The 19,864-nt window shown below is 43.6% G+C and overlaps 1 long non-coding RNA gene across 1 annotated transcript in view; it reads left to right on the plus strand.

The window, feature by feature from the left end:
* LOC130293361 (uncharacterized) overlaps positions 1-11,107 on the plus strand; it is a 33,778-nt gene extending 22,671 nt beyond the window's left edge. Inside the window, exon 3 of the long non-coding RNA XR_008848188.1 lies at positions 10,989-11,107. This is a non-coding gene — a long non-coding RNA (uncharacterized LOC130293361). The remainder of the gene's footprint in view (positions 1-10,988) is intronic.
* The last annotated feature ends 8,757 nt before the right edge of the window (positions 11,108-19,864 follow it).

The following is a 19,864-nucleotide window of genomic DNA, read 5'->3' on the forward strand; positions in this document are numbered from 1 at the left end:
TCCAATCTTTCATTATTAACAGAGGCGATGTAGAGGGGTCTGGCGAGACTGGTCACCGGGATGAACCTGTTGATGAAAGAGGCTAAAATGGCTAAAATGAAATATCCTGCAGATCCGGAATCCAAGAAGGCCATAGCTGAGAAGGAGAAGGTAGAAGAAGAAATCCGCACAGGCACAGTAAGACGTGGAGAAGCAGAGTTCACATCAAGAGCTGTCTCACCTTTGTGCAGAGTCAGCGTGCGTCTTTCCTGGCGTGGAGGTCGGATAGGACAATCCTTCAAGAAATGTTCGATACTGGCACAGTACAGGCAAAGGTTCTCCATGCGGCGTCGTGTCCTCTCTTGAGGTGTCAAGCGAGACCAGTCAACTTGCATAGCCTCCACGGCGGAAGGCACAGGAACGGATTGCAATGGACCAGAGGAGAGAGGAGCCGGAGAGAAAAAACGCCTCGTGCGAACAAAGTCCATATCCTGGCGGAGCTCCTGACGCCTTTCGGAAAAACTTATGTCAATGCGGGTGGCAAGATGAATAAGTTCATGCAGGTTAGCAGGGATTTCTCGTGCGGCTAGCACATCTTTAATGTTACTGGATAGGCCTTTTTTAAAGGTCGCGCAGAGGGCCTCGTTATTCCAGGACAATTCGGAGGCGAGAGTACGGAATTGGATGGCGTACTCGCCAACAGAAGAATTACCCTGGACCAGGTTCAGCAGGGCAGTCTCGGCAGAAGAGGCTCGGGCAGGTTCCTCGAAGACACTTCGAATCTCCGTGAAGAAAGAGTGTACAGAGGCAGTGACAGGATCATTGCGGTCCCAGAGCGGTGTGGCCCATGACAGGGCTTTCCCAGACAGAAGGCTGACTACGAAAGCCACCTTTGACCTTTCAGTTGGAAACTGGTCCGACATCATCTCCAAATGCAGGGAACATTGTGAAAGAAAACCACGGCAAAATTTAGAGTCCCCATCAAATTTGTCCGGCAAAGACAATTGGAGGCTGGATACGGCCATTCGCTGCGGAGGAGGTGCAGGAGCTGGCGGAGGAGATGATTGTTGAAGCTGTGGTAGTAGCTGCTGTAGCATCACGGTCAGTTGAGACAGCTGGTGGCCTTGTTGCGCTATCTGTTGCGACTGCTGGGCGACCACCGTGGTGAGGTCAGCGACAACTGGCAGCGGGACCTCAGCGGGATCCATGGCCGGATCTACTGTCATGATTCGGCTGGCTGGAGGTGGATCCTCTGTGCCAGAGAGGGATTGGCGTGGACCGTGTCGGTGGACAGGTTCTAAGTTGCTACTGGTATTCACCAGAGCCCGCCGCAAAGCGGGATTGTCTTGTAGCGGCGGTAGCAACCAGGTCGTATCCACCGGCAACGGCTCAACCTCTCTGACTGCTGAGATAAGCGCGGTACAAGGGAGTAGACAAGAGCAAGGTCGGACGTAGCAGAAGGTCAGGGCAGGCAGCAAGGATTGTAGTCAGGGGCAACGGCAGGAGGTCTGAAACACAGGCTATGAACACACAAGGAAACTCTTTCACTGGCACAATGGCAACAAGATCCGGCGAGGGAGTGCAGGGGAAGTGAGGTATAAGTAGGGAAGTGCACAGGTGAAGGTACTGATTAAAACCTCATGCGCCAATCAGTGGCGCACCGGCCCTTTAAATCGCAAGGACCAGGCACGCGCGCCCTAAGGAGCGGGGCCGCGCGCGCCGGGTCAGCACAGACAGGGAACGGGTCTGGTAAGCGAGTCGGGATGCGCATCGCGAGCGGGCGCGTCCCGCATCGTGAATCGCATCCTGGCTGGGAGCATTATCGCAGCGCACCCAGTCGGCAGATCTGACCGGGGCGCTGCGAATAAGAGAACGCTGTGAGCGCTCCGGGGAGGAGAAGGGACCCGGAGCGCTCAGCGTAACAGTGTGTATTTGAGGAAAGCAGCATTTTTGAAATTATATAACTTGTATGTCAGGAACCTATAGGGTTTAAAGGTTCTAACAGGTTCTTTGTTTGGTTTTTGTTGCCGGGTTACGCTTAGCTGTCTGGCTGGTCAGCTGACCTTTTGATGAGAGCACCTGCTGGGTTGCCTATTTAACCTGGTAGTTTGCTCTCATTCATTGCCTGCAAAAGAGTCCAACACCTGTAGCTAGTGATTTACCCTGTTTATTCTTGATTACACACACAATTGACTTATTGTGTGTGTGTTAGTTTTGCTTCTGTTAGTCTGTCTGCTCCCTACTGTACCCTGACCTGTGTCTGTATTATTGTAGTTTATTGTGTTGACTGTTATGGCCCTCACTTATATAGGAAGGGACTGGTACTGTGGTTACAGACCAGCTACCTAGGGCAGGTACGTAAGTAGGCAGAGACAGAGGCTGTGGGTGAGTTCAGGGCTGCACTCTTACCCTACCCAGATGTGACATTGTATCTAGTAATATTCAGCAGTTCTCCTGCTATGCAGGCTTAATATGTACTTATTAATAGAAACCAGCTGCTATGATGACTTTCATGCAAAGAGCACATGAAATATGCTGAGTTATACAGGAGCAGCAGCAGCAGGTAGGACATTATAAAGCAGAAACAAGCAGAGCAGCTGTGAATTTAGCACAGCAGTGTCTCTACCTCGGCCTTCCTTTACCAGCTCTCCTTCTCCCATATGCACTGATTTATATGGACTGCAGCATGCTACTTCCACTTTATACAGGGTTGTATTGGGGCTGACGGGCTCCAGTAAGAGTCATTCACATCATTTTAAGGTTAAAAATCTTTTTACACCAAAAGCATCCATGTCACGATTCGGCTTCCAGGTAGTGGATCCTCTGTGCCAGAGAGGGATTGGCGTGGACCGTTATAGTGGACCGGTTCTAAGCCACTACTGGTTTTCACCAGAGCCCGCCGCAAAGCGGGATGGTCTTGCTGCGGCGGTAGTGACCAGGTCGTATCCACTAGCAACGGCTCACCTCTCTGGCTGCTGAAGATAGGCGCGGTACAAGGGAGTAGGCAGAAGCAAGGTCAGACGTAGCAGAAGGTCGGGGGCAGGCGGCAAGGTTCGTAGTCAGGATGGGTAGCAGAAGTTCAGGTACACAGGCTTTGGACACACTAAACGCTTTCACTGGCACAAGGCAACAAGATCCGGCAAGGGAGTGCAAGGGAGGAGACTAGATAAAGGCAGGGAGCAGGTGGGAGCCAATTAAGCTAATTGGGCCAGGCACCAATCATTGGTGCACTGGCCCTTTAAGTCTCAGAGAGCTGGCGCGCGCGCGCCCTAGAGAGCGGAGCCGCGCGCGCCAGCACATGACAGCAGGGGACCGGGACGGGTAAGTGACCTGGGATGCGATTCGCGAGCGGGCGCGTCCCGCTGTGCGAATCGCATCCCCAACGGCCAGAACAGTGCAGCGCTCCCGGTCAGCGGGACTGACCGGGGCGCTGCAGGGAGAAAGACGCCGTGAGCGCTCCGGGGAGGAGCGGGGACCCGGAGCGCTAGGCGTAACAGTACCCCCCCCCTTAGGTCTCCCCTTCTCTTTGTCCGGTAACTGCCTCCCCTGGGATGAGGACACCGGGAAAGAATGGAGGGTTTCCTCAACGGCAGGCAGTACAGCAGGAGTGGGAATGGGGAGGGAGGGCAGAGGGCGAGGCCTGGCACGGGGCAGTGTGACACCAGGACGGGGGCCATGGGGAGGCACAGAGGCTTGCCTGATGGGACTGGGAGGGGGGGAGAGGCACTTCCTGTGGCAGGCAGAGTCCCAGTTCCTGATCTCCCCGGTGGTCCAATCAATGGTGGGGGAATGAAGCCGGAGCCAAGGCAGACCGAGGAGGACCTCAGAGGTACAGTTGGGGAGAATGAAGAACTCAATCCTTTCGTGGTGGGGTCCGATAGACATCAGGAGGGGTTCTGTGCGGTAACGCACGGTGCAGTCCAATCTGGCTCCGTTGACCGCGGAAATGTAGAGCGGTTTGACGAGACGGGTCACCGGGATGCTGAATCTATTAACAAAGGACTCCAACATAAAATTCCCGGAGGCACCAGAGTCCAAGCAGGCCACGGCTGAGATGGAGGAGTTGGCTGTAGGGGAAATCCGCACGGGCACCGTGAGACGTGGAGAAGAAGACTTAGAAGCAAAAGATGCCACACCCACGTGAGCTGGGTGCGTGCGTGCGTTTCCCAGGCGTGGAGGACGGATAGGGCAATCCACCAAGAAATGCTCAGTACTGGCACAGTACAGACAGAGATTTTCTTCTCTACGGCGATTCCTCTCTTCCTGGGTCAGGCGAGACCGATCCACTTGCATGGCCTCCTCGGCGGGAGGCCCAGGCGAAGACTGCAAAGGATGCTGTGGGAGAGGTGCCCAGAGATCTAAGTCTTTTTCCTGGCGGAGCTCTTGGTGTCGCTCAGAAAAACGCATGTCAATGCGGGTAGCCAAATGGATGAGTTCTTGGAGGTTGGCAGGAATCTCTCGTGCGGCCAGCACATCCTTGATGCGACTGGATAGGCCTTTTTTAAAGGTCGCGCAGAGAGCCTCATTATTCCAGGATAGTTCAGAAGCAAAAGTACGGAATTGTATGGCGTACTCGCCAACGGAAGAATTACCCTGGACCAGGTTCAGCAAGGCAGTCTCAGCAGAAGAGGCTCGGGCAGGTTCCTCAAAGACACTTCGGACTTCAGCAAAGAAGGACTGGACTGTGGCTGTGGCAGGATCATTGCGGTCCCAGAGCGGTGTGGCCCAAGACAAGGCCTTTCCTGAAAGAAGACTTACTACGAACGCCACCTTAGACCGTTCTGTAGGAAACAAGTCTGACAACATCTCCATATGCAGGGAACACTGAGACAAAAATCCACGGCAGAGTCTGGAGTCCCCATCAAATTTGTCCGGCAGGGACAAGCGGAGGTTAGGAGCGGCCACTCGCTGCGGAGGAGGTGCAGGAGCTGGCGGAGGAGATGGTTGCTGCTGTAGCAGAGGCAGAATTTGCTGTAACATGGCGGTCAACTGCGACAGCTGCTGTCCTTGTTGGGCAATCTGCTGCGATTGCTGAGCGACCACCGTGGGAAGATCAGCGAGACTTGGCAGCGGCACCTCAGCGGGATCCATGGCCGGATCTACTGTCACGATTCGGCTTCCAGGTAGTGGATCCTCTGTGCCAGAGAGGGATTGGCGTGGACCGTGCTAGTGGACCGGTTCTAAGCCACTACTGGTTTTCACCAGAGCCCGCCGCAAAGCGGGATGGTCTTGCTGCGGCGGTAGTGACCAGGTCGTATCCACTAGCAACGGCTCACCTCTCTGGCTGCTGAAGATAGGCGCGGTACAAGGGAGTAGGCAGAAGCAAGGTCAGACGTAGCAGAAGGTCGGGGGCAGGCGGCAAGGTTCGTAGTCAGGATGGGTAGCAGAAGTTCAGGTACACAGGCTTTGGACACACTAAACGCTTTCACTGGCACAAGGCAACAAGATCCGGCAAGGGAGTGCAAGGGAGGAGACTAGATAAAGGCAGGGAGCAGGTGGGAGCCAATTAAGCTAATTGGGCCAGGCACCAATCATTGGTGCACTGGCCCTTTAAGTCTCAGAGAGCTGGCGCGCGCGCGCCCTAGAGAGCGGAGCCGCGCGCGCCAGCACATGACAGCAGGGGACCGGGACGGGTAAGTGACCTGGGATGCGATTCGCGAGCGGGCGCGTCCCGCTGTGCGAATCGCATCCCCAACGGCCAGAACAGTGCAGCGCTCCCGGTCAGCGGGACTGACCGGGGCGCTGCAGGGAGAAAGACGCCGTGAGCGCTCCGGGGAGGAGCGGGGACCCGGAGCGCTAGGCGTAACAATCCATACTTAGTGTTTCAGCATCAGCCTGACCTCTATATTAGGTATACCCGTATGGATGTATTTGGAACAAAAGGATTTTAAAGGGGACAAGCAGCCAATTATTTTTTATTTAGAAAATAAATATAATTCCTGTTTCATTTAAAATACGCAAAGCCAAAGTATAATACTGTAAATATGCTGACTAGTTATTAAAGACAGAACTAGTTTTTAATTATAGCAGTCACCTTTTCTTGGTCTATTCTGTGGCTCGCAGTATTCAGTTAAACCCAGGATTTACACCACTGACCACACCAACAGGTACACCTGTTCAATTGCTTGTTAACACAAATGACTAATCAGCTAATCACATGGCCGCAACTCCATGCATTAAGGCATGTAAGTGTGGTCAGGACAACTTGCTGAAGTTCAAACCAAGCATCATAATGGGGAAAAAATTTGATTTAAGTGACTTTGAACATGGTATGGTTGTTGGTGCCAGACAGGCTGATCCGAGTATTTCAGAGACTCCTGATCTACTGGGATTTTCACGCACAACTATCTCTAGGGTTTACAGAGAATGGTCCGAAAAAGAGAAAATATCCAGTGAATGGCAGTTCTGTGGACAAAAAAATTGTCAGAAAAAAATGGGCAGACTGATTTGAAATGGCAACAGTAACTCATATAACCACCCGACCTGAGTAACTCAACATTAACTCAAATAACCACCCTACCTGAGTATTGTTGGTTACCATGTCCATCCCTATATGACCACAGTGGACATATCTTCTGATGTCTACTTCCAGCAGGATAATGCACCATGTCACAAAGCTCACATGGTTTCAAATTGGTTTCTTGAAAATAACAAAACGTTTACTATACTGTAAAATCATGGGGTGCATCAATAGGGACATAGATGCCCACGACAAGGAAATAATTCTACCGCTGTACAAATTACTAGTCAGACCACACATAGAATACTGTGTACAGTACTGGGCACCAGTGTACAAGAAAGATATAGTGGAGCTGGAGAGGGTTCAAAGACGGGCAACCAGGGTAATACGGGGAATGGGAGGACAACAGTACCCAGAAAGATTATCAGAATTAGGGTTATTTAGTTTAGAAAAAAGAAGGCTTAGGGGAGACCTAATAACTATGTATAAATATATCAGGGGACAGTACAGAGATCTCTCCCATGATCTATTTATACCCAGGACTGTCTCTATAACAAGGGGGCATCCTCTAGGTTTAGAGGAAAGAAGGTTCCTACACCACCACAGATGGGGGTTCTTTACTGTAAGAGCAGTGAAAATGTGGAATTCTCTCCCGGAGGAGGTGGTCGTGGGGAACTCTGTAAAAGAGTTCAAAAAGGGTCTGGATGCATTTTTGGCGAATAATAACATTGCTGTTTATGTATACTAGAATTATAGGGACAGAAAGTTGATCCAGGGATTTATTCTGACTGCCATATTTGCAGTCGGAAAGGGATTTTTACCTCCAGTATGAGGGTTTTTTGCCTTCATCTGGATCAACTCAGTAGGGACTCATTAGGTTTGAACTTGATGGACTCTGGTCTTTTTTCAACCTCATGAACTATGTTACTATATTACTATGTACTTCAATGGCCTCCACAGTCACCATCAATCTCAATCTAATACATCACCTTTGTCATTTGATGGAGATTTGCATCATCGATATGCAGCAACAAATTTGAAGCAACTGCATGCTGCTATCATGTATATATGGATCAAAATCTTTGAGGAATGTTTCCAGCACCTTGTAGAAAGTACACCATCAAAGATGAAGGCAAAAGGGGATCCAACCTAGTATTAGCAAGGTGTACCTAATAAAGTGGCCAGTGAGTGTAGATCTGATAGCACATTGCCCCTAGCTGCTGTCAGCTCAGGACTGTTTCCATCTGTTCTCTGTGCACCCCCTCCCATCTCTCACAGTTAGGGTATGCTCACATGGCAGGATTTCCGCAATTCTGCAGAAATTCCGTTCTGCAAATCTTGCTGAATGAAATCTCTGAATTTGTGCGGCATTTCTGTGAAATTTCTGTGTTCTCAGAATACAAGATTTCACTGAAATCCCAGCTCCATTAATTTTCCAATAGGATGGGAATTCCACAAACTGTCTAACATTTTTGTAGAATGCCGAATTTCTGCGGCAGAATCGAGCATTGGACGAAGGGGCGTGAAAATTTCACTGTCTAAGTGAGACAGCGAAATCCCATTGAAAGTTATGGACAGTAAATTCCAATGGAATTCTGCAGATTTCCACACAGAAAATCCACCATGTGAACATACCCTCAGGTTATATTCACATGTCTGGAATGTCCACACGAAAAATCTCTGTGCGGACATTTTAGTGAGTTCTGCATAAGGCTGGGTTCCCATAAGTTTTCCCCCATACGGGAGCGAATACGGCAGGGGAGAGCTAAAAACTTGCGCTCCCGTATGTCTTTCTATGCGCTCCTGTATGTAATTCATTTCAATGAGCCGACCGCAGTGAAACGATCAGTCCGGTCGGCTAATTTTTGCCCAATATGCGCTTTTCCCCCACACCTAAAACCGTGGTCGTCCATGGTTTTAGGTCTGGTTGTAAGAGCGCATACGGGGCAAAAAAATGAGCCGACCGGACTGAACGTTTCACTGCGGTCGGCTCATTGAAATGAATTACATACGGGAGCGCAAGTTTTTAGCTCTCCCCTGCCGTATGCGCTCCCGTATGGGGGAAAACGTAATGGGAACCCAGCCTAAGAAAGGAATTTTCATGCCAGAAACATCTTGCACAGAAATTCCGTACATGTGCACAGCATAGCCGAATCTCTTAAAAAATCTATGGGATTTTGCTGAATTCCACCGGAAAATCCAGACATGTGAACATGGCCTCAGGCTTTTCTCAGACTTGAATTATGTTCAGGATTTTTTTGGTTTAAAAAAAATAATTAAAAAAACGCGACCAAAATACTGCTGTCTCTTTATTGTTGACAATTATTTTTTTTTTGTGTTTATTAGTCATCCAATATTCATTTCACCACCACCTCTGGGGATTCTCAGCGCAGGTCCGATAGATGGAAGTAGCAAACTGCGTAGTTGCCAATGAAATTATTCACATGCAACGTATTTTATGATCGGACACATCGCTTCATCAGGCATATATATAACAAAGGAGGCTCACATGAATAAAACACAATTCAAATACCATAAAATAAAAAATAAAAAAACATGATTTCAATTTGTATTTTCTATAGTCTTATTTAATCATTTTGGATATAAAGTGTCCAGCCTGAAAATCCAATAGGATTCTCGGTTTACCAGTTTACAAAATCAATCCAGTTTCTCTTTTGGAATTGTTTCTGTTCTAATCAACTTCAAAAGGTCAGGGTTTTCATTATGTGCTGTGGCAATGCCTGGACACACTGTGTAATGGAAATTGTTTTCTTACATTGAAGCGGTAAGCATTCATGCGGGACCGCACTGTCTGAACAGTGTTCCCCACATATTGTCCACATGGACATTCAAGCAAGTATACAGCATGATCAGTATAATTTGAAATCATGTTTTTAACAGCATATATATATATATATATATATATATATATATATATATATTTTTTTTATATATATATATATATATATATATATATATATATATATATGTTTTTACATGTTTTATATTTTTATTTTTTATGCTTTTGTACTTGCCCTCTTACTCTAGGAGCCATTCCGGTTCTGGTCAAGGGGAGGAGTCATGGTATTCTGTATTTTACGTGTGAGCTCCAATTGTATATGCCTGACAAAGCAATCTGCCCAATCGTGAAACGCATTGCGTGTGGATAAATTCATTGGAAATGACATGGTTTGCTACTTCTTTCTATCGGCCTTGTGCTGAGAATCCCCCAAGGTGTGGAGGAATGGATTTTGAATTACTACGTCTGTGAGGAGTGGGGAAAAGCTGCGGCCGTATCCATGTGTTGAGCCTGACCGTGCACAACCTGTTGCGATAAGAATTTACCATTTACCCCTTGTCTGGAATCTGGGAGTTGTCTGCACTATGGAACGCTTTTCACTTTATATATTATTACAAGTCATGTGATTCTTTCATAACATTCATCAAAGATTTTTATTAAAGAATTGTTGGGGGAATGCCTGAACATCATATACATGCACATATGTGTTTTACGGGCATTCTGTTCAACCTATAGTACAGACCAAAAGTTTGGACACACCTTTTCATTCAGAGTTTGGAATTATATACATAACAAAAAAGTGTGAAACAACTGAAAATGTCATATTCTAGGTTCTAGCCACCTTTTGCTTTGATTACTCCTTTGCACATTCTTGGCATTCTCTTGATGAGCTTCAAGAGGTAGTCACCTGAAATGGTCTTCCAACAGTCTTGAAGGAGTTCCCAGAGATGCTTAGCACTTGTTAGCCCTTTTGCTTTAACTCTGCAGTCCAGCTCAACTCTGGCGCAGCACCCCATCACTCTCCTTCTTGGTCAAATAGCCCTTACACAGCCTGGAGGTGTGTTTGGGGTCATTGTCCTGTTGAAAAATAAATGATGGTCCAACTAAACGCAAACCGGATGGAATAGAATGCCACTGCAAGATGCTGTGGTAGACATGCTGGTTGAATAAATCCCCAACAGTGTCACCAGCAAAGCACCCCCACACCATCACACCTCCTCCTCCACACCAGCACACCTGTGAAGTGAAAACCATTTCAGGTGATTACCTCTTGAAGCTCAACAAGAGAATGCCAAGAGTGTGCAAAGCAGTAATCAAAGCAAAAGGTGGCTACTTTGAAGAACCTAGAATATGACATATTTTCAGTTGTTTCACACGTTTTTGTTATGTATATAATTCCACGTGTTAATTCATTGTTTTGATGCCTTCAGTGTGACTCTACAATTTTCATAGTCATAAAAATAAAGAAAACTCTGAATGAGAAGGTGTGTCCAAACTTTTGGTCTGTACTGTATATAGGTTTATGTTAGGGACAACTGGGGAGACTGATTAAAAACTTTGTAGAGGAAGAAGGGTGCAGTTGCCCATAGCAATCAATCATCAGACGCCACTGTTTCGCTTCACCAGGCTCGGACAACTACGGCTCCCTGCATGTGGTCCCTGGAACAGTGTAATATTGTAGAAATAAATTAAAAGGACATTTCTGTAGCTTAGCCACATGGCTCCTATTCATTTTTGTCCTCTTCGCAGGCCAAGTTCCAGCACCAGAGCACCTTCAAGACAGTGCCTTCTGCAAGCAAGATATCATATGGTCTGGATCTTCAAATATGAATTATCCTGTTTGTTTCCTAATAGCAGTTACACAGGCATTTCTTAGTTTACTGAGTAATTAAGATTTTACATAAAAACTATTAAATTGGGAGAGCACAGTCAGACAACCATGAGGTAGATAGTATTACATACAAATAAAGTGCATACACGTAACTACCCTATATACACTTAGGGCCACCAGCATATACTACATATACATATGATACAAAAAAAATGCAGCAATTCATAAATACAGGTGCACATGTGAACACTAAAAAGTCCTAGCGTCAATGGATCAACACATGGCAAATAACATACCAAGCCCAGAGATTTCACAGTGAATGTAAGTACACCTTCTTGGGTAAACAGGTAAGTATTTAAACTTGCTCCATATGCGGATCCAGCGACCTCAACTATGCACATACCCTAACAGTCTGTCAGTACCCCAACGCCATTTCCCCATTAGGCTTCCTCAGGGAGTCATTACACTTGTGGTTTGTATGGTATATAAGTACTTGTGCAGCCAATTAGAAACAAACAAACATCTATATGTATAAAACTCAATGGCCCAGATTTATCAAACTGTGTGAGAGATAAACTGGAGTGATTTTCCCACAACAACCAATCACAGCTCAGCTAACAAGCTCTAGTAAAGTGAAAGGTGAGCTGTGATTGGTTGCTGTGGGAAAATTACTTCACTTTTTCTCTCACAGTTTGATAAATCTGGGCCAATGTGTGTGTGTATCTCCCAGCATCACATCCAAACGGCTACAGATATTAACATGAAACTTAGCATACATGTTACTTATATGTCAACAACAGACATAGGATAGGTAATTTAACCCGTACTCACCCCTATTTGCCAGATCAGGGTTTTTGTTTAAAGTCCCGTACAAGTCTATGGGAAAAGTATGTTACTGCATGACTTCCGTACGGCTGGAGATATTTTGATAATACTTAGTCACGTTACTTATATGTCCACTAAAAAGAAAGGATGCAAATCTATGGGAAATGTATGTTCCCACATAACTTCGGTACAGCTGGAGATATTTCAATAATACCTGGTTCACATATTACTTATATGTCAAATAAAAATATATGATAGTTAAATTAACCCTTACCTACACCCTTATATAAAAGATGGGTTTTTGTTTCAAGTTCCATGCAAGTATATGGGACTTCCAGTACCTTACTCCACAAGCTCCGCCATGCATCTCCTGGGGAATGTGTCGATCTGGCTTGCAAGTCACACCCCATCTCATAAAGACAGTGTTTAAGAACCACCCCTTTTATTCTCTATCCTTTTTGTGCATCGGTCTGGCTCGCAAATCACACCCAGTCCAACAAAGCCATGTCCCCTTTTATTTTCAGCTTACAATATCTTCATCACAAATCAGTCCCACCTGAGGACAGGATATGAGGATTGGACTCAAGGACAGGATATGAGGACAGCATATGAGGACGGGATATGAGGTCGGGATATGAGGATGGGATATGAGGTCGGGATATGAGGTCGGGATATGAGGATGTGATATGAGGACGGGATATGGGGAAAGGATATGGGGACGGGGTATGATAACGGTATATGGGGTCGGGCTATGAGGAAGGGCTATGAGGATAGGATATGAGGTTGAGATATGAGGTCGGGATGTGAGGACGGGATATGAGGACGGGATATGGGGTCGGCATGTGAGGACGTGATAGGAGGATGGGATAGGAGAATGGGATATGAGGATGGGATATGAGGTCGGGATATGAGGATGGAATAGGAGGACTGGATATGGGGACTGAATATGGGGACGTGGTATGATAAAGGTATATGGGGTCGGGCTATGAGGACGGGCTATGAGGATAGGATATGAGGTCGAGATATGAGGTCGGGATGTGAGGACGGGATATGAGGACGGGATATGAGGTCGAGATAGGAGGACGGGATATGAGGATGGGATATGAGGACGGGATATGAGGACATGATATGAGGTCGAGATAGGAGGACGGGATAGGAAGTTGGGATATGAGGACGGGATATGAGGATGGGATATGAGGACGGGAAATGAGGTCGAGATATGAGGATGGGATATGAGGACAGGATATGAGGTTGGCTAAGAGGACGCCTGCGCAGTGCAGATCAATGGGGGTTAAACAAAATGCGAGTCTGGATTTAGTCACAGGATGGTGCATACCATACATGGCTGTACATATGCTTAATATTAATTAAAGGGCCAACAGTTGTTTTAACTATTATGTCTATCTTTCTATCCTTATTATATGTCTATTGCAGGGGGCACATATTGGTGTGCATTCTTATGAAGATGCAATTATATATATATATCATTTTTTGCCCCACAGAGGATTTTCCTTGGTGGCATATCTACCTCTTTGGACATTTCTCTATTATGAATATCAGTAATAATTGTACAGGTTATATCCTGTACACTATGAACAATTTTTATATATTATATTTATTTTATATATTAATATACATTTTTATGTTTATACATATTTACCTCCTTCAGGAGGAAGGGCGTACCTGTGTGCCCCTCTCCCAGTCCTGGTGTTTCAAACGGTTCGGTCCTGGCTGCTAAGGATAGCCGGTACCCTGGGCTAATAGCGTGCGGCACCGATCGTTGTGCCGCGCACTATTAACCCTTTAGACGTGGCGATCAAAGTTGATCGCCGCGTCTAAAAATGAAAGTAAACGCTTCCCGGCAGCTCAGTCGGCCTGATTGGGACTATTGCGATCGGCGTTTGATTGCTCCAAGCCTGAGCTAAAGGCTTTAGCAATCGAGCCCCTATCTCGCTGATCCAGCTATGGCTTTGCAGGGATCAGTATAAGATATCAGTGTGTGCAGTGCTATAGCCCCCTATGGGAGCTATAACACTGCAAAAAAAAAGTGGAAAAAAAAGTTAACGAAGGTCATTTAACCCCTTCCCTAACAAAAGTTTGAATCACCCCCCTTTTCCCATAAAAAAGAAAAAAAAAATCTGTGTACATAAAAATAAACATATGTGGTATCGGAAATGTCCGAACAATAAAAATATAAATTATAAATATGTTAGTTAAACCGCACGGTCAATGGCGTACACGCAAAAAAATTCCAAAGTCTAAAATAGTGTATTTTTGGTCACTTTTTATATCATGAAGAAATGAATAAAAAGCAATCAAAAGATCCAATCAATACAAGAATGGTACCGATAAAAACTTCAGATCACTGCGCAAAAAATGAGCCCTCATACCGCCCCTTACGCAGAAAAATAAAAAAGTTATAGGGGTTAGAACATGAGAATTTTTAACATATAAATTTTCCTGCATGTAGTTATGATTTTTTCCCGAAGTACGACAATATCCAACTTATATAAGTAGGGTATCATTTTAGCCGTATGGACCTACAGAATAAAGATAAAGTGTTATTTTTACCAAAATATGCACTGCGTAGAAACGGAAGCCCCCAAAATTTACAAAATGAAATTTTTTCTTAAATTTTGTCGCACAATGAATCTTTTTTCCGTTTCGCCGTGGATTTTTTAGTAAAATGACTAATGTCACTGCAAAGTAGAATTGGTGGCACAAAAAATAAGCCATCATATGGAATTTTATGTGCAAAATTGAAAGCGTTATGATTATTAGAAGGTGATGAGGAGAAAATGAAAATGCAAAAATGGAAAAACCCTGCGTCCTTAAGGGGTTAATCCAAAATTTTCATATTATATACATATATATATATACATATATATATATACATATATATATATATATATATATATATATATATATAGTTTTAATATATATAAAAAAAAATCTATATGCACACATATATTTCTATTTTAAGATAATATGTACACACCACTAGTCAAACACATTTGTTTTGTGCAATTTTTCTGTACATTATCCTCCCATTTTTTTTTTTAGCTTTATTCTGGTATCTCACTAGGGGTATGTGTGTTTCATTCTATTTCATATTTTGTTGTCACCTCATTTGCCTGCTTTGTCATAACAGTTGCACCTTTCTAACTCTTTTGTATAATGGGGCTTTGTGTCTCTCTTTTGCTTATATATTGTCACTGGTATTGGCTAGGGATGAGCTTATTGAATCTGAGGAATCACAATTCTTTACGAATTTCAGGAAAAATTCATAACAAATGTGAATATCGGCACCATTCGATCACGCAAATCGCTTCAATAAACTCCATTTAGTGCGGTCCATGCTCCAGGGCATCTAAAATGGTTGATCCACATCTGAAGACATGGGGCAAGGAATCCTGGGAAGTGGGAACAAGGGTAGGTGGGATGACCCTGAATCACATGCAGGATGCAGCCTATCTGCAGCAAGTCAACCCTGTGATGTCACAACCTTATATAATCGGCAGCCATATTGCGGCCAGCCACTTTAGCCTTTAATTGCAGAGAGATAGACAGACAGCGATGTGTGTTGGCCAGAAAAGCTCTTTTCCATCAGCAATTCACCTCCTATTCACATCAGTGTTTTGTTGCACAGAGGGACAGAGAGCAGTGTGTGTTGCACAGAAAAGCATTCTTACTGCAGCGATTCACCTCCCAGTCACTACAGCGTTCTATTACAGAGAGGGACAGAGAACCGAGTATTGCACAGTGTGTTGCACAGAACAGCAGCAATTCAGCTCAAGCACCAATCCTGCCTAGAAGCACTTGTAGGGAAGGGAGTGAGATTGAAAGAGAAAGTGCAATTTTTGGTGTAGTACACAGTGCTGCAGGACTGGTGTGTACTACTGGTGTTGTACACAAATACTTTTTTAAGCATACTGTAGCTAATTGTCCTCCCCTCATAAGTGCAAAAAAACACACAGAAAGGTCCCCTGGGGTGTCAGGGCAACTTATTAAATACTACAAAACTCTTTGGAGATAGTAATCCCCTCAGGGATAACCCTGACTAAAGACTCCCAAAATAAAACTTAACTTTTATTACTGATCCTTTTAAATAAATTTGCACTAGGTGGCCACTAGGTGGCAGTGGTGTTTTAAAACTGCAGCACTGTGCATATTTTTTGTGATAATTTCTGATGCTACTGAGCTTGTATGTGGTTAGCTGGATATTTGTTTGTCAGCTGCCTTATGAATTCCAGCATGCCAGATACTGTTAAATCACTATATGTCACTTTTGCTGCTCTAAAAGTTCAATCCTCCCTCCTTAACGTTTCACCATTAGATGGCTTTCTCAAAAGGCGCGAGGCTGTCAGAGATCCAGACCATTGTTTTATTTATAGACTCGGCAATTATATGTTTAATGATTTAGCGTCCTGATGGTCCAATCGGCGTTTGAGCTGCGGATACTACGTCATTTACTGTGTTCCTATTGGTGCGCATGATGTCAGCTAGCGCCTATCATGAGTTCCTCCCAGCGCATGAGTTCCTCCCGTCAGTGTATCTGCGCTTGTGCTCCACTTTTCGCGCATGTAAACTAGCAGCTTTGTTTATCTTGCGCACATCCTATTGGTGCGCATGATGTCAGGTTGCGCCTATCAAGAGCTACTCTAAGCACATGTCAATGTAATTTAACTTCTGAAAATCCATCGGTATTGCTGTGCATGCGCTCCTGCTATAGCGCATATTCATGGTCTCTGTTTATTTATTTTCTTCCATATATTCTGCGCATGATCTCTCGATTTGCGTGCATGTTCCCGAACTAAAAGGTATTTTCAATTGAACACCATTTTTGCGCATGTTTTTAAATTCGGGTTTGTTTTACTTCTTGTATTTTAATATCCGTACATGATTATGGATACTAAGACTTGTTACTTTGTTAGATCAGATGGTTTAGTGAGTATATGATTCCTTCTGGTTTATTTTCAATTGTATATTGACTTTAAAATCTCCTTATTTCACATGTATATATTTTTGGGTGAATTTTTATTACAAGTTTTATAATGAATTATTATTCAGTGACTTCAAGTTGTGATTTTAGTGATATTAATTCTTACTAATTATTATATATATCATATGCTTCCCATTTATTTGATGTGTATGATTAGGTTTTCATTAATATATACATGACATTAATAATTATTCATGAGATTTAAAACATACTTTTCAAATTTTTATATTAATCACTTACATTACAATACATTCATAAATGTTTTCTCCTATTTTCGTGTGCTCTCATTTTTATATTTTCATATACTATAATTTTTCATGTATTATTGTTCATTGTACATCATTATTTCTAGGTATATTCCTGTATTGTCCCACAGTATATTCTTGGGAAGTACTATCGTTTTTTAATTTTTCGAATTTTAGAAAAATATATTATCTTGTACAGATCTAGATTCTAATGCCGATTTGTCCTCTGACTTCATTGACCACTGCTAAAATTCTCTTATTGTATATATACGTCTATTCTAGAAATGCTGATTACGAAAAATCTTCATTTAGTCCATTATGACTTTTACTGTCCAACCGATAAATCCATTGGGTTTCCGCTTTCAACAGTATTTTATCAATGTCTCATTTTCTTTCACTGGTCTTGATCTTCCTTAAGCCCCAGAATTTAATAGAGTATTTATTATGGGCCTACTTTGCTGTTTAAATCGGGATCTGACATCAAAATATGCCAATGAGTTCTTAAAATCTCATACATTTTCTTTGAGTAGGCATCATAAGTCCCTATACATCTGATCAGATTTCCTTCTTTATCTTCTTCCTTCTTCTTTATGCTGTCCAGTAGTTACACCTGGCTTGTTCTCCTTGCTCAATTGAATGCTTGTCGCATGTATTTTGCAGGATATCCTCTCTGCTTGATTTTTTTCAACAAGTTGTTACTCTCTATTATGAAAGCTGTTTCCTCTGAGCAGTTCCTCCTTGCCCTGAGGTATTGCCCCACAGGGATATGGCTTCTTAGGGATGCTGGATGCCAGCTTTCCCAATGCAAAACATTTACGATAAATATTTGTCTGTATTTTGTTATCCATATCTATATATATGGTGATATCCAAAAATTTTAGGCTTCTACCGCCAATTTCTGAAGTAAATCTCATACCTACTGTGTTGTGATTGAGTCTTTTCACAAATTCAGAAAACAAAAAAAGTGGCCCATCCCCCAAAAATGTAAATGTCATCTATGTACCTTCCCCAAAATAAAATGTGCTTAGTAAACAAAACAAATTCATCACCAAAACAATAGTGCTCTCCCACCCGATTGTGCAGAGGTTAACAGTGTCTTGAGCTCCTGCAGGTAAGTACTGGTGGGATCACTGGGCAGCAATTGATAGGTTTCTCTGTCATCAATGATATTGTACACCATTTCACAGTATTTATCAGTATTCATGATCACTATATTGCTGCCTTTATCAGACGGCTTTATAGTGATCGCATCAATTTTCTTCAGTATCGCTAAAGCTCTTATTTCTTCTTTCGTCAAGTGGTTGTTTATCCTTTGACGTTGAGAATGTATCACTTTAATAAAATTAGTCACCAAATTGACAAATGTACTGATCTGTGGATACTGTGAGATGGAGGGAGTCATCTTAGAGCGTGGTTTTAAATCAGTGAGAGGGGCTACATTATCAGTGCCTATGTCCTCATTCTCCTCTAATAGGGATTGGAGGATGTCTACAGTTCTCATATCTTGATGAGGTTGTCTTTCTTCTTCTTTACTCCGAAGTTTAATGAGTTTGAATGGGTTAAAGATATAAATCTTTTTGCCAGAAAGCTGGCACTCTACAAATGGCCTAATAATTCCAAAAGAGAAGAAGAAAGACAACATCATCAAGATATGAGAACTGTAGACATCCTTCAATCCCTCTTGGAGGAGAATGAGGACATAGGCACTGATAATGTAGCCCCTCTCACTGATTTAAAACCATGCTCTAAGATGACTCCCTCCATCTCACAGTATCCACAGATCAGTACATTTGTCAATTTGGTGACTAATGATTTAAAGCGTTACATTCTCAACGTCAAAGGATACACAACAACTAGACGAAAGAAGAAAAAAGAGCTTTAGAGATGCTTAAGAAAAATGATGCGATCACTATAAAGCCGTCTGATAAAGGGGGCAATATAGTGATCATAAATACTGATAAATACTGTGAAATGGTGTACAATATCATTGATGACAGAGAAACCTATCAATTGCTGCCCAGTGATCCCACCAGTACTTACCTGCAGGAGCTCAAGACACTGTTAACCTCTGCACAATCTGAAGGCTTACTATCTGAAAATGAAGTAAAATATATCTTTAATCCAAAACCTATGATATCAACCTTTTATGCATTACCAAAGATGCACAAAGGGACAAATCCTCTTAAATGACATCCAATTGTTTCAGGAAACAATAAGCTTACTCAAGGAGCAAGCTGTTATATTGAAAAAATCTTGGCACCATTTGTACCTTCCCTTTCATCTTATTTAAAAGACACAAAGGACACAGTATCTAAAATTGACGATCTACAAGTCACTGACACTACACTATTAATGAGCTTGGATGTTGAAAACTTATATAGTAACATCCAGCACGATTTACCAGGCACAATTGCTTTGTCACTCAATTATTATTATTTGTACTTAGACACACAATTATTTTTTTATTTGGTGGTTCCTTTTACCACCAGATAAAAGGAACCGCTATGGGCACGATTTGTGCACCCACATATGCAAACCTTTTTTTAGGGTGGTGGGAGAGAACTCTTGTTTTTGGTGATTAATTTGTTTTGTTCACTAAGCACGTTTTATTTTGGGGAAGGTACATAGATGACATACATTTTTTTGGGATGGGACACTTTTTTGTTTTCTGAATTTGTCAAAAGACTCAATCACAACACACTAGGTATAAGATTTACTTCAA

Source organism: Hyla sarda, chromosome 10 (assembly GCF_029499605.1).
Source record: "Hyla sarda isolate aHylSar1 chromosome 10, aHylSar1.hap1, whole genome shotgun sequence".
Taxonomy (NCBI): domain Eukaryota; kingdom Metazoa; phylum Chordata; class Amphibia; order Anura; family Hylidae; genus Hyla; species Hyla sarda.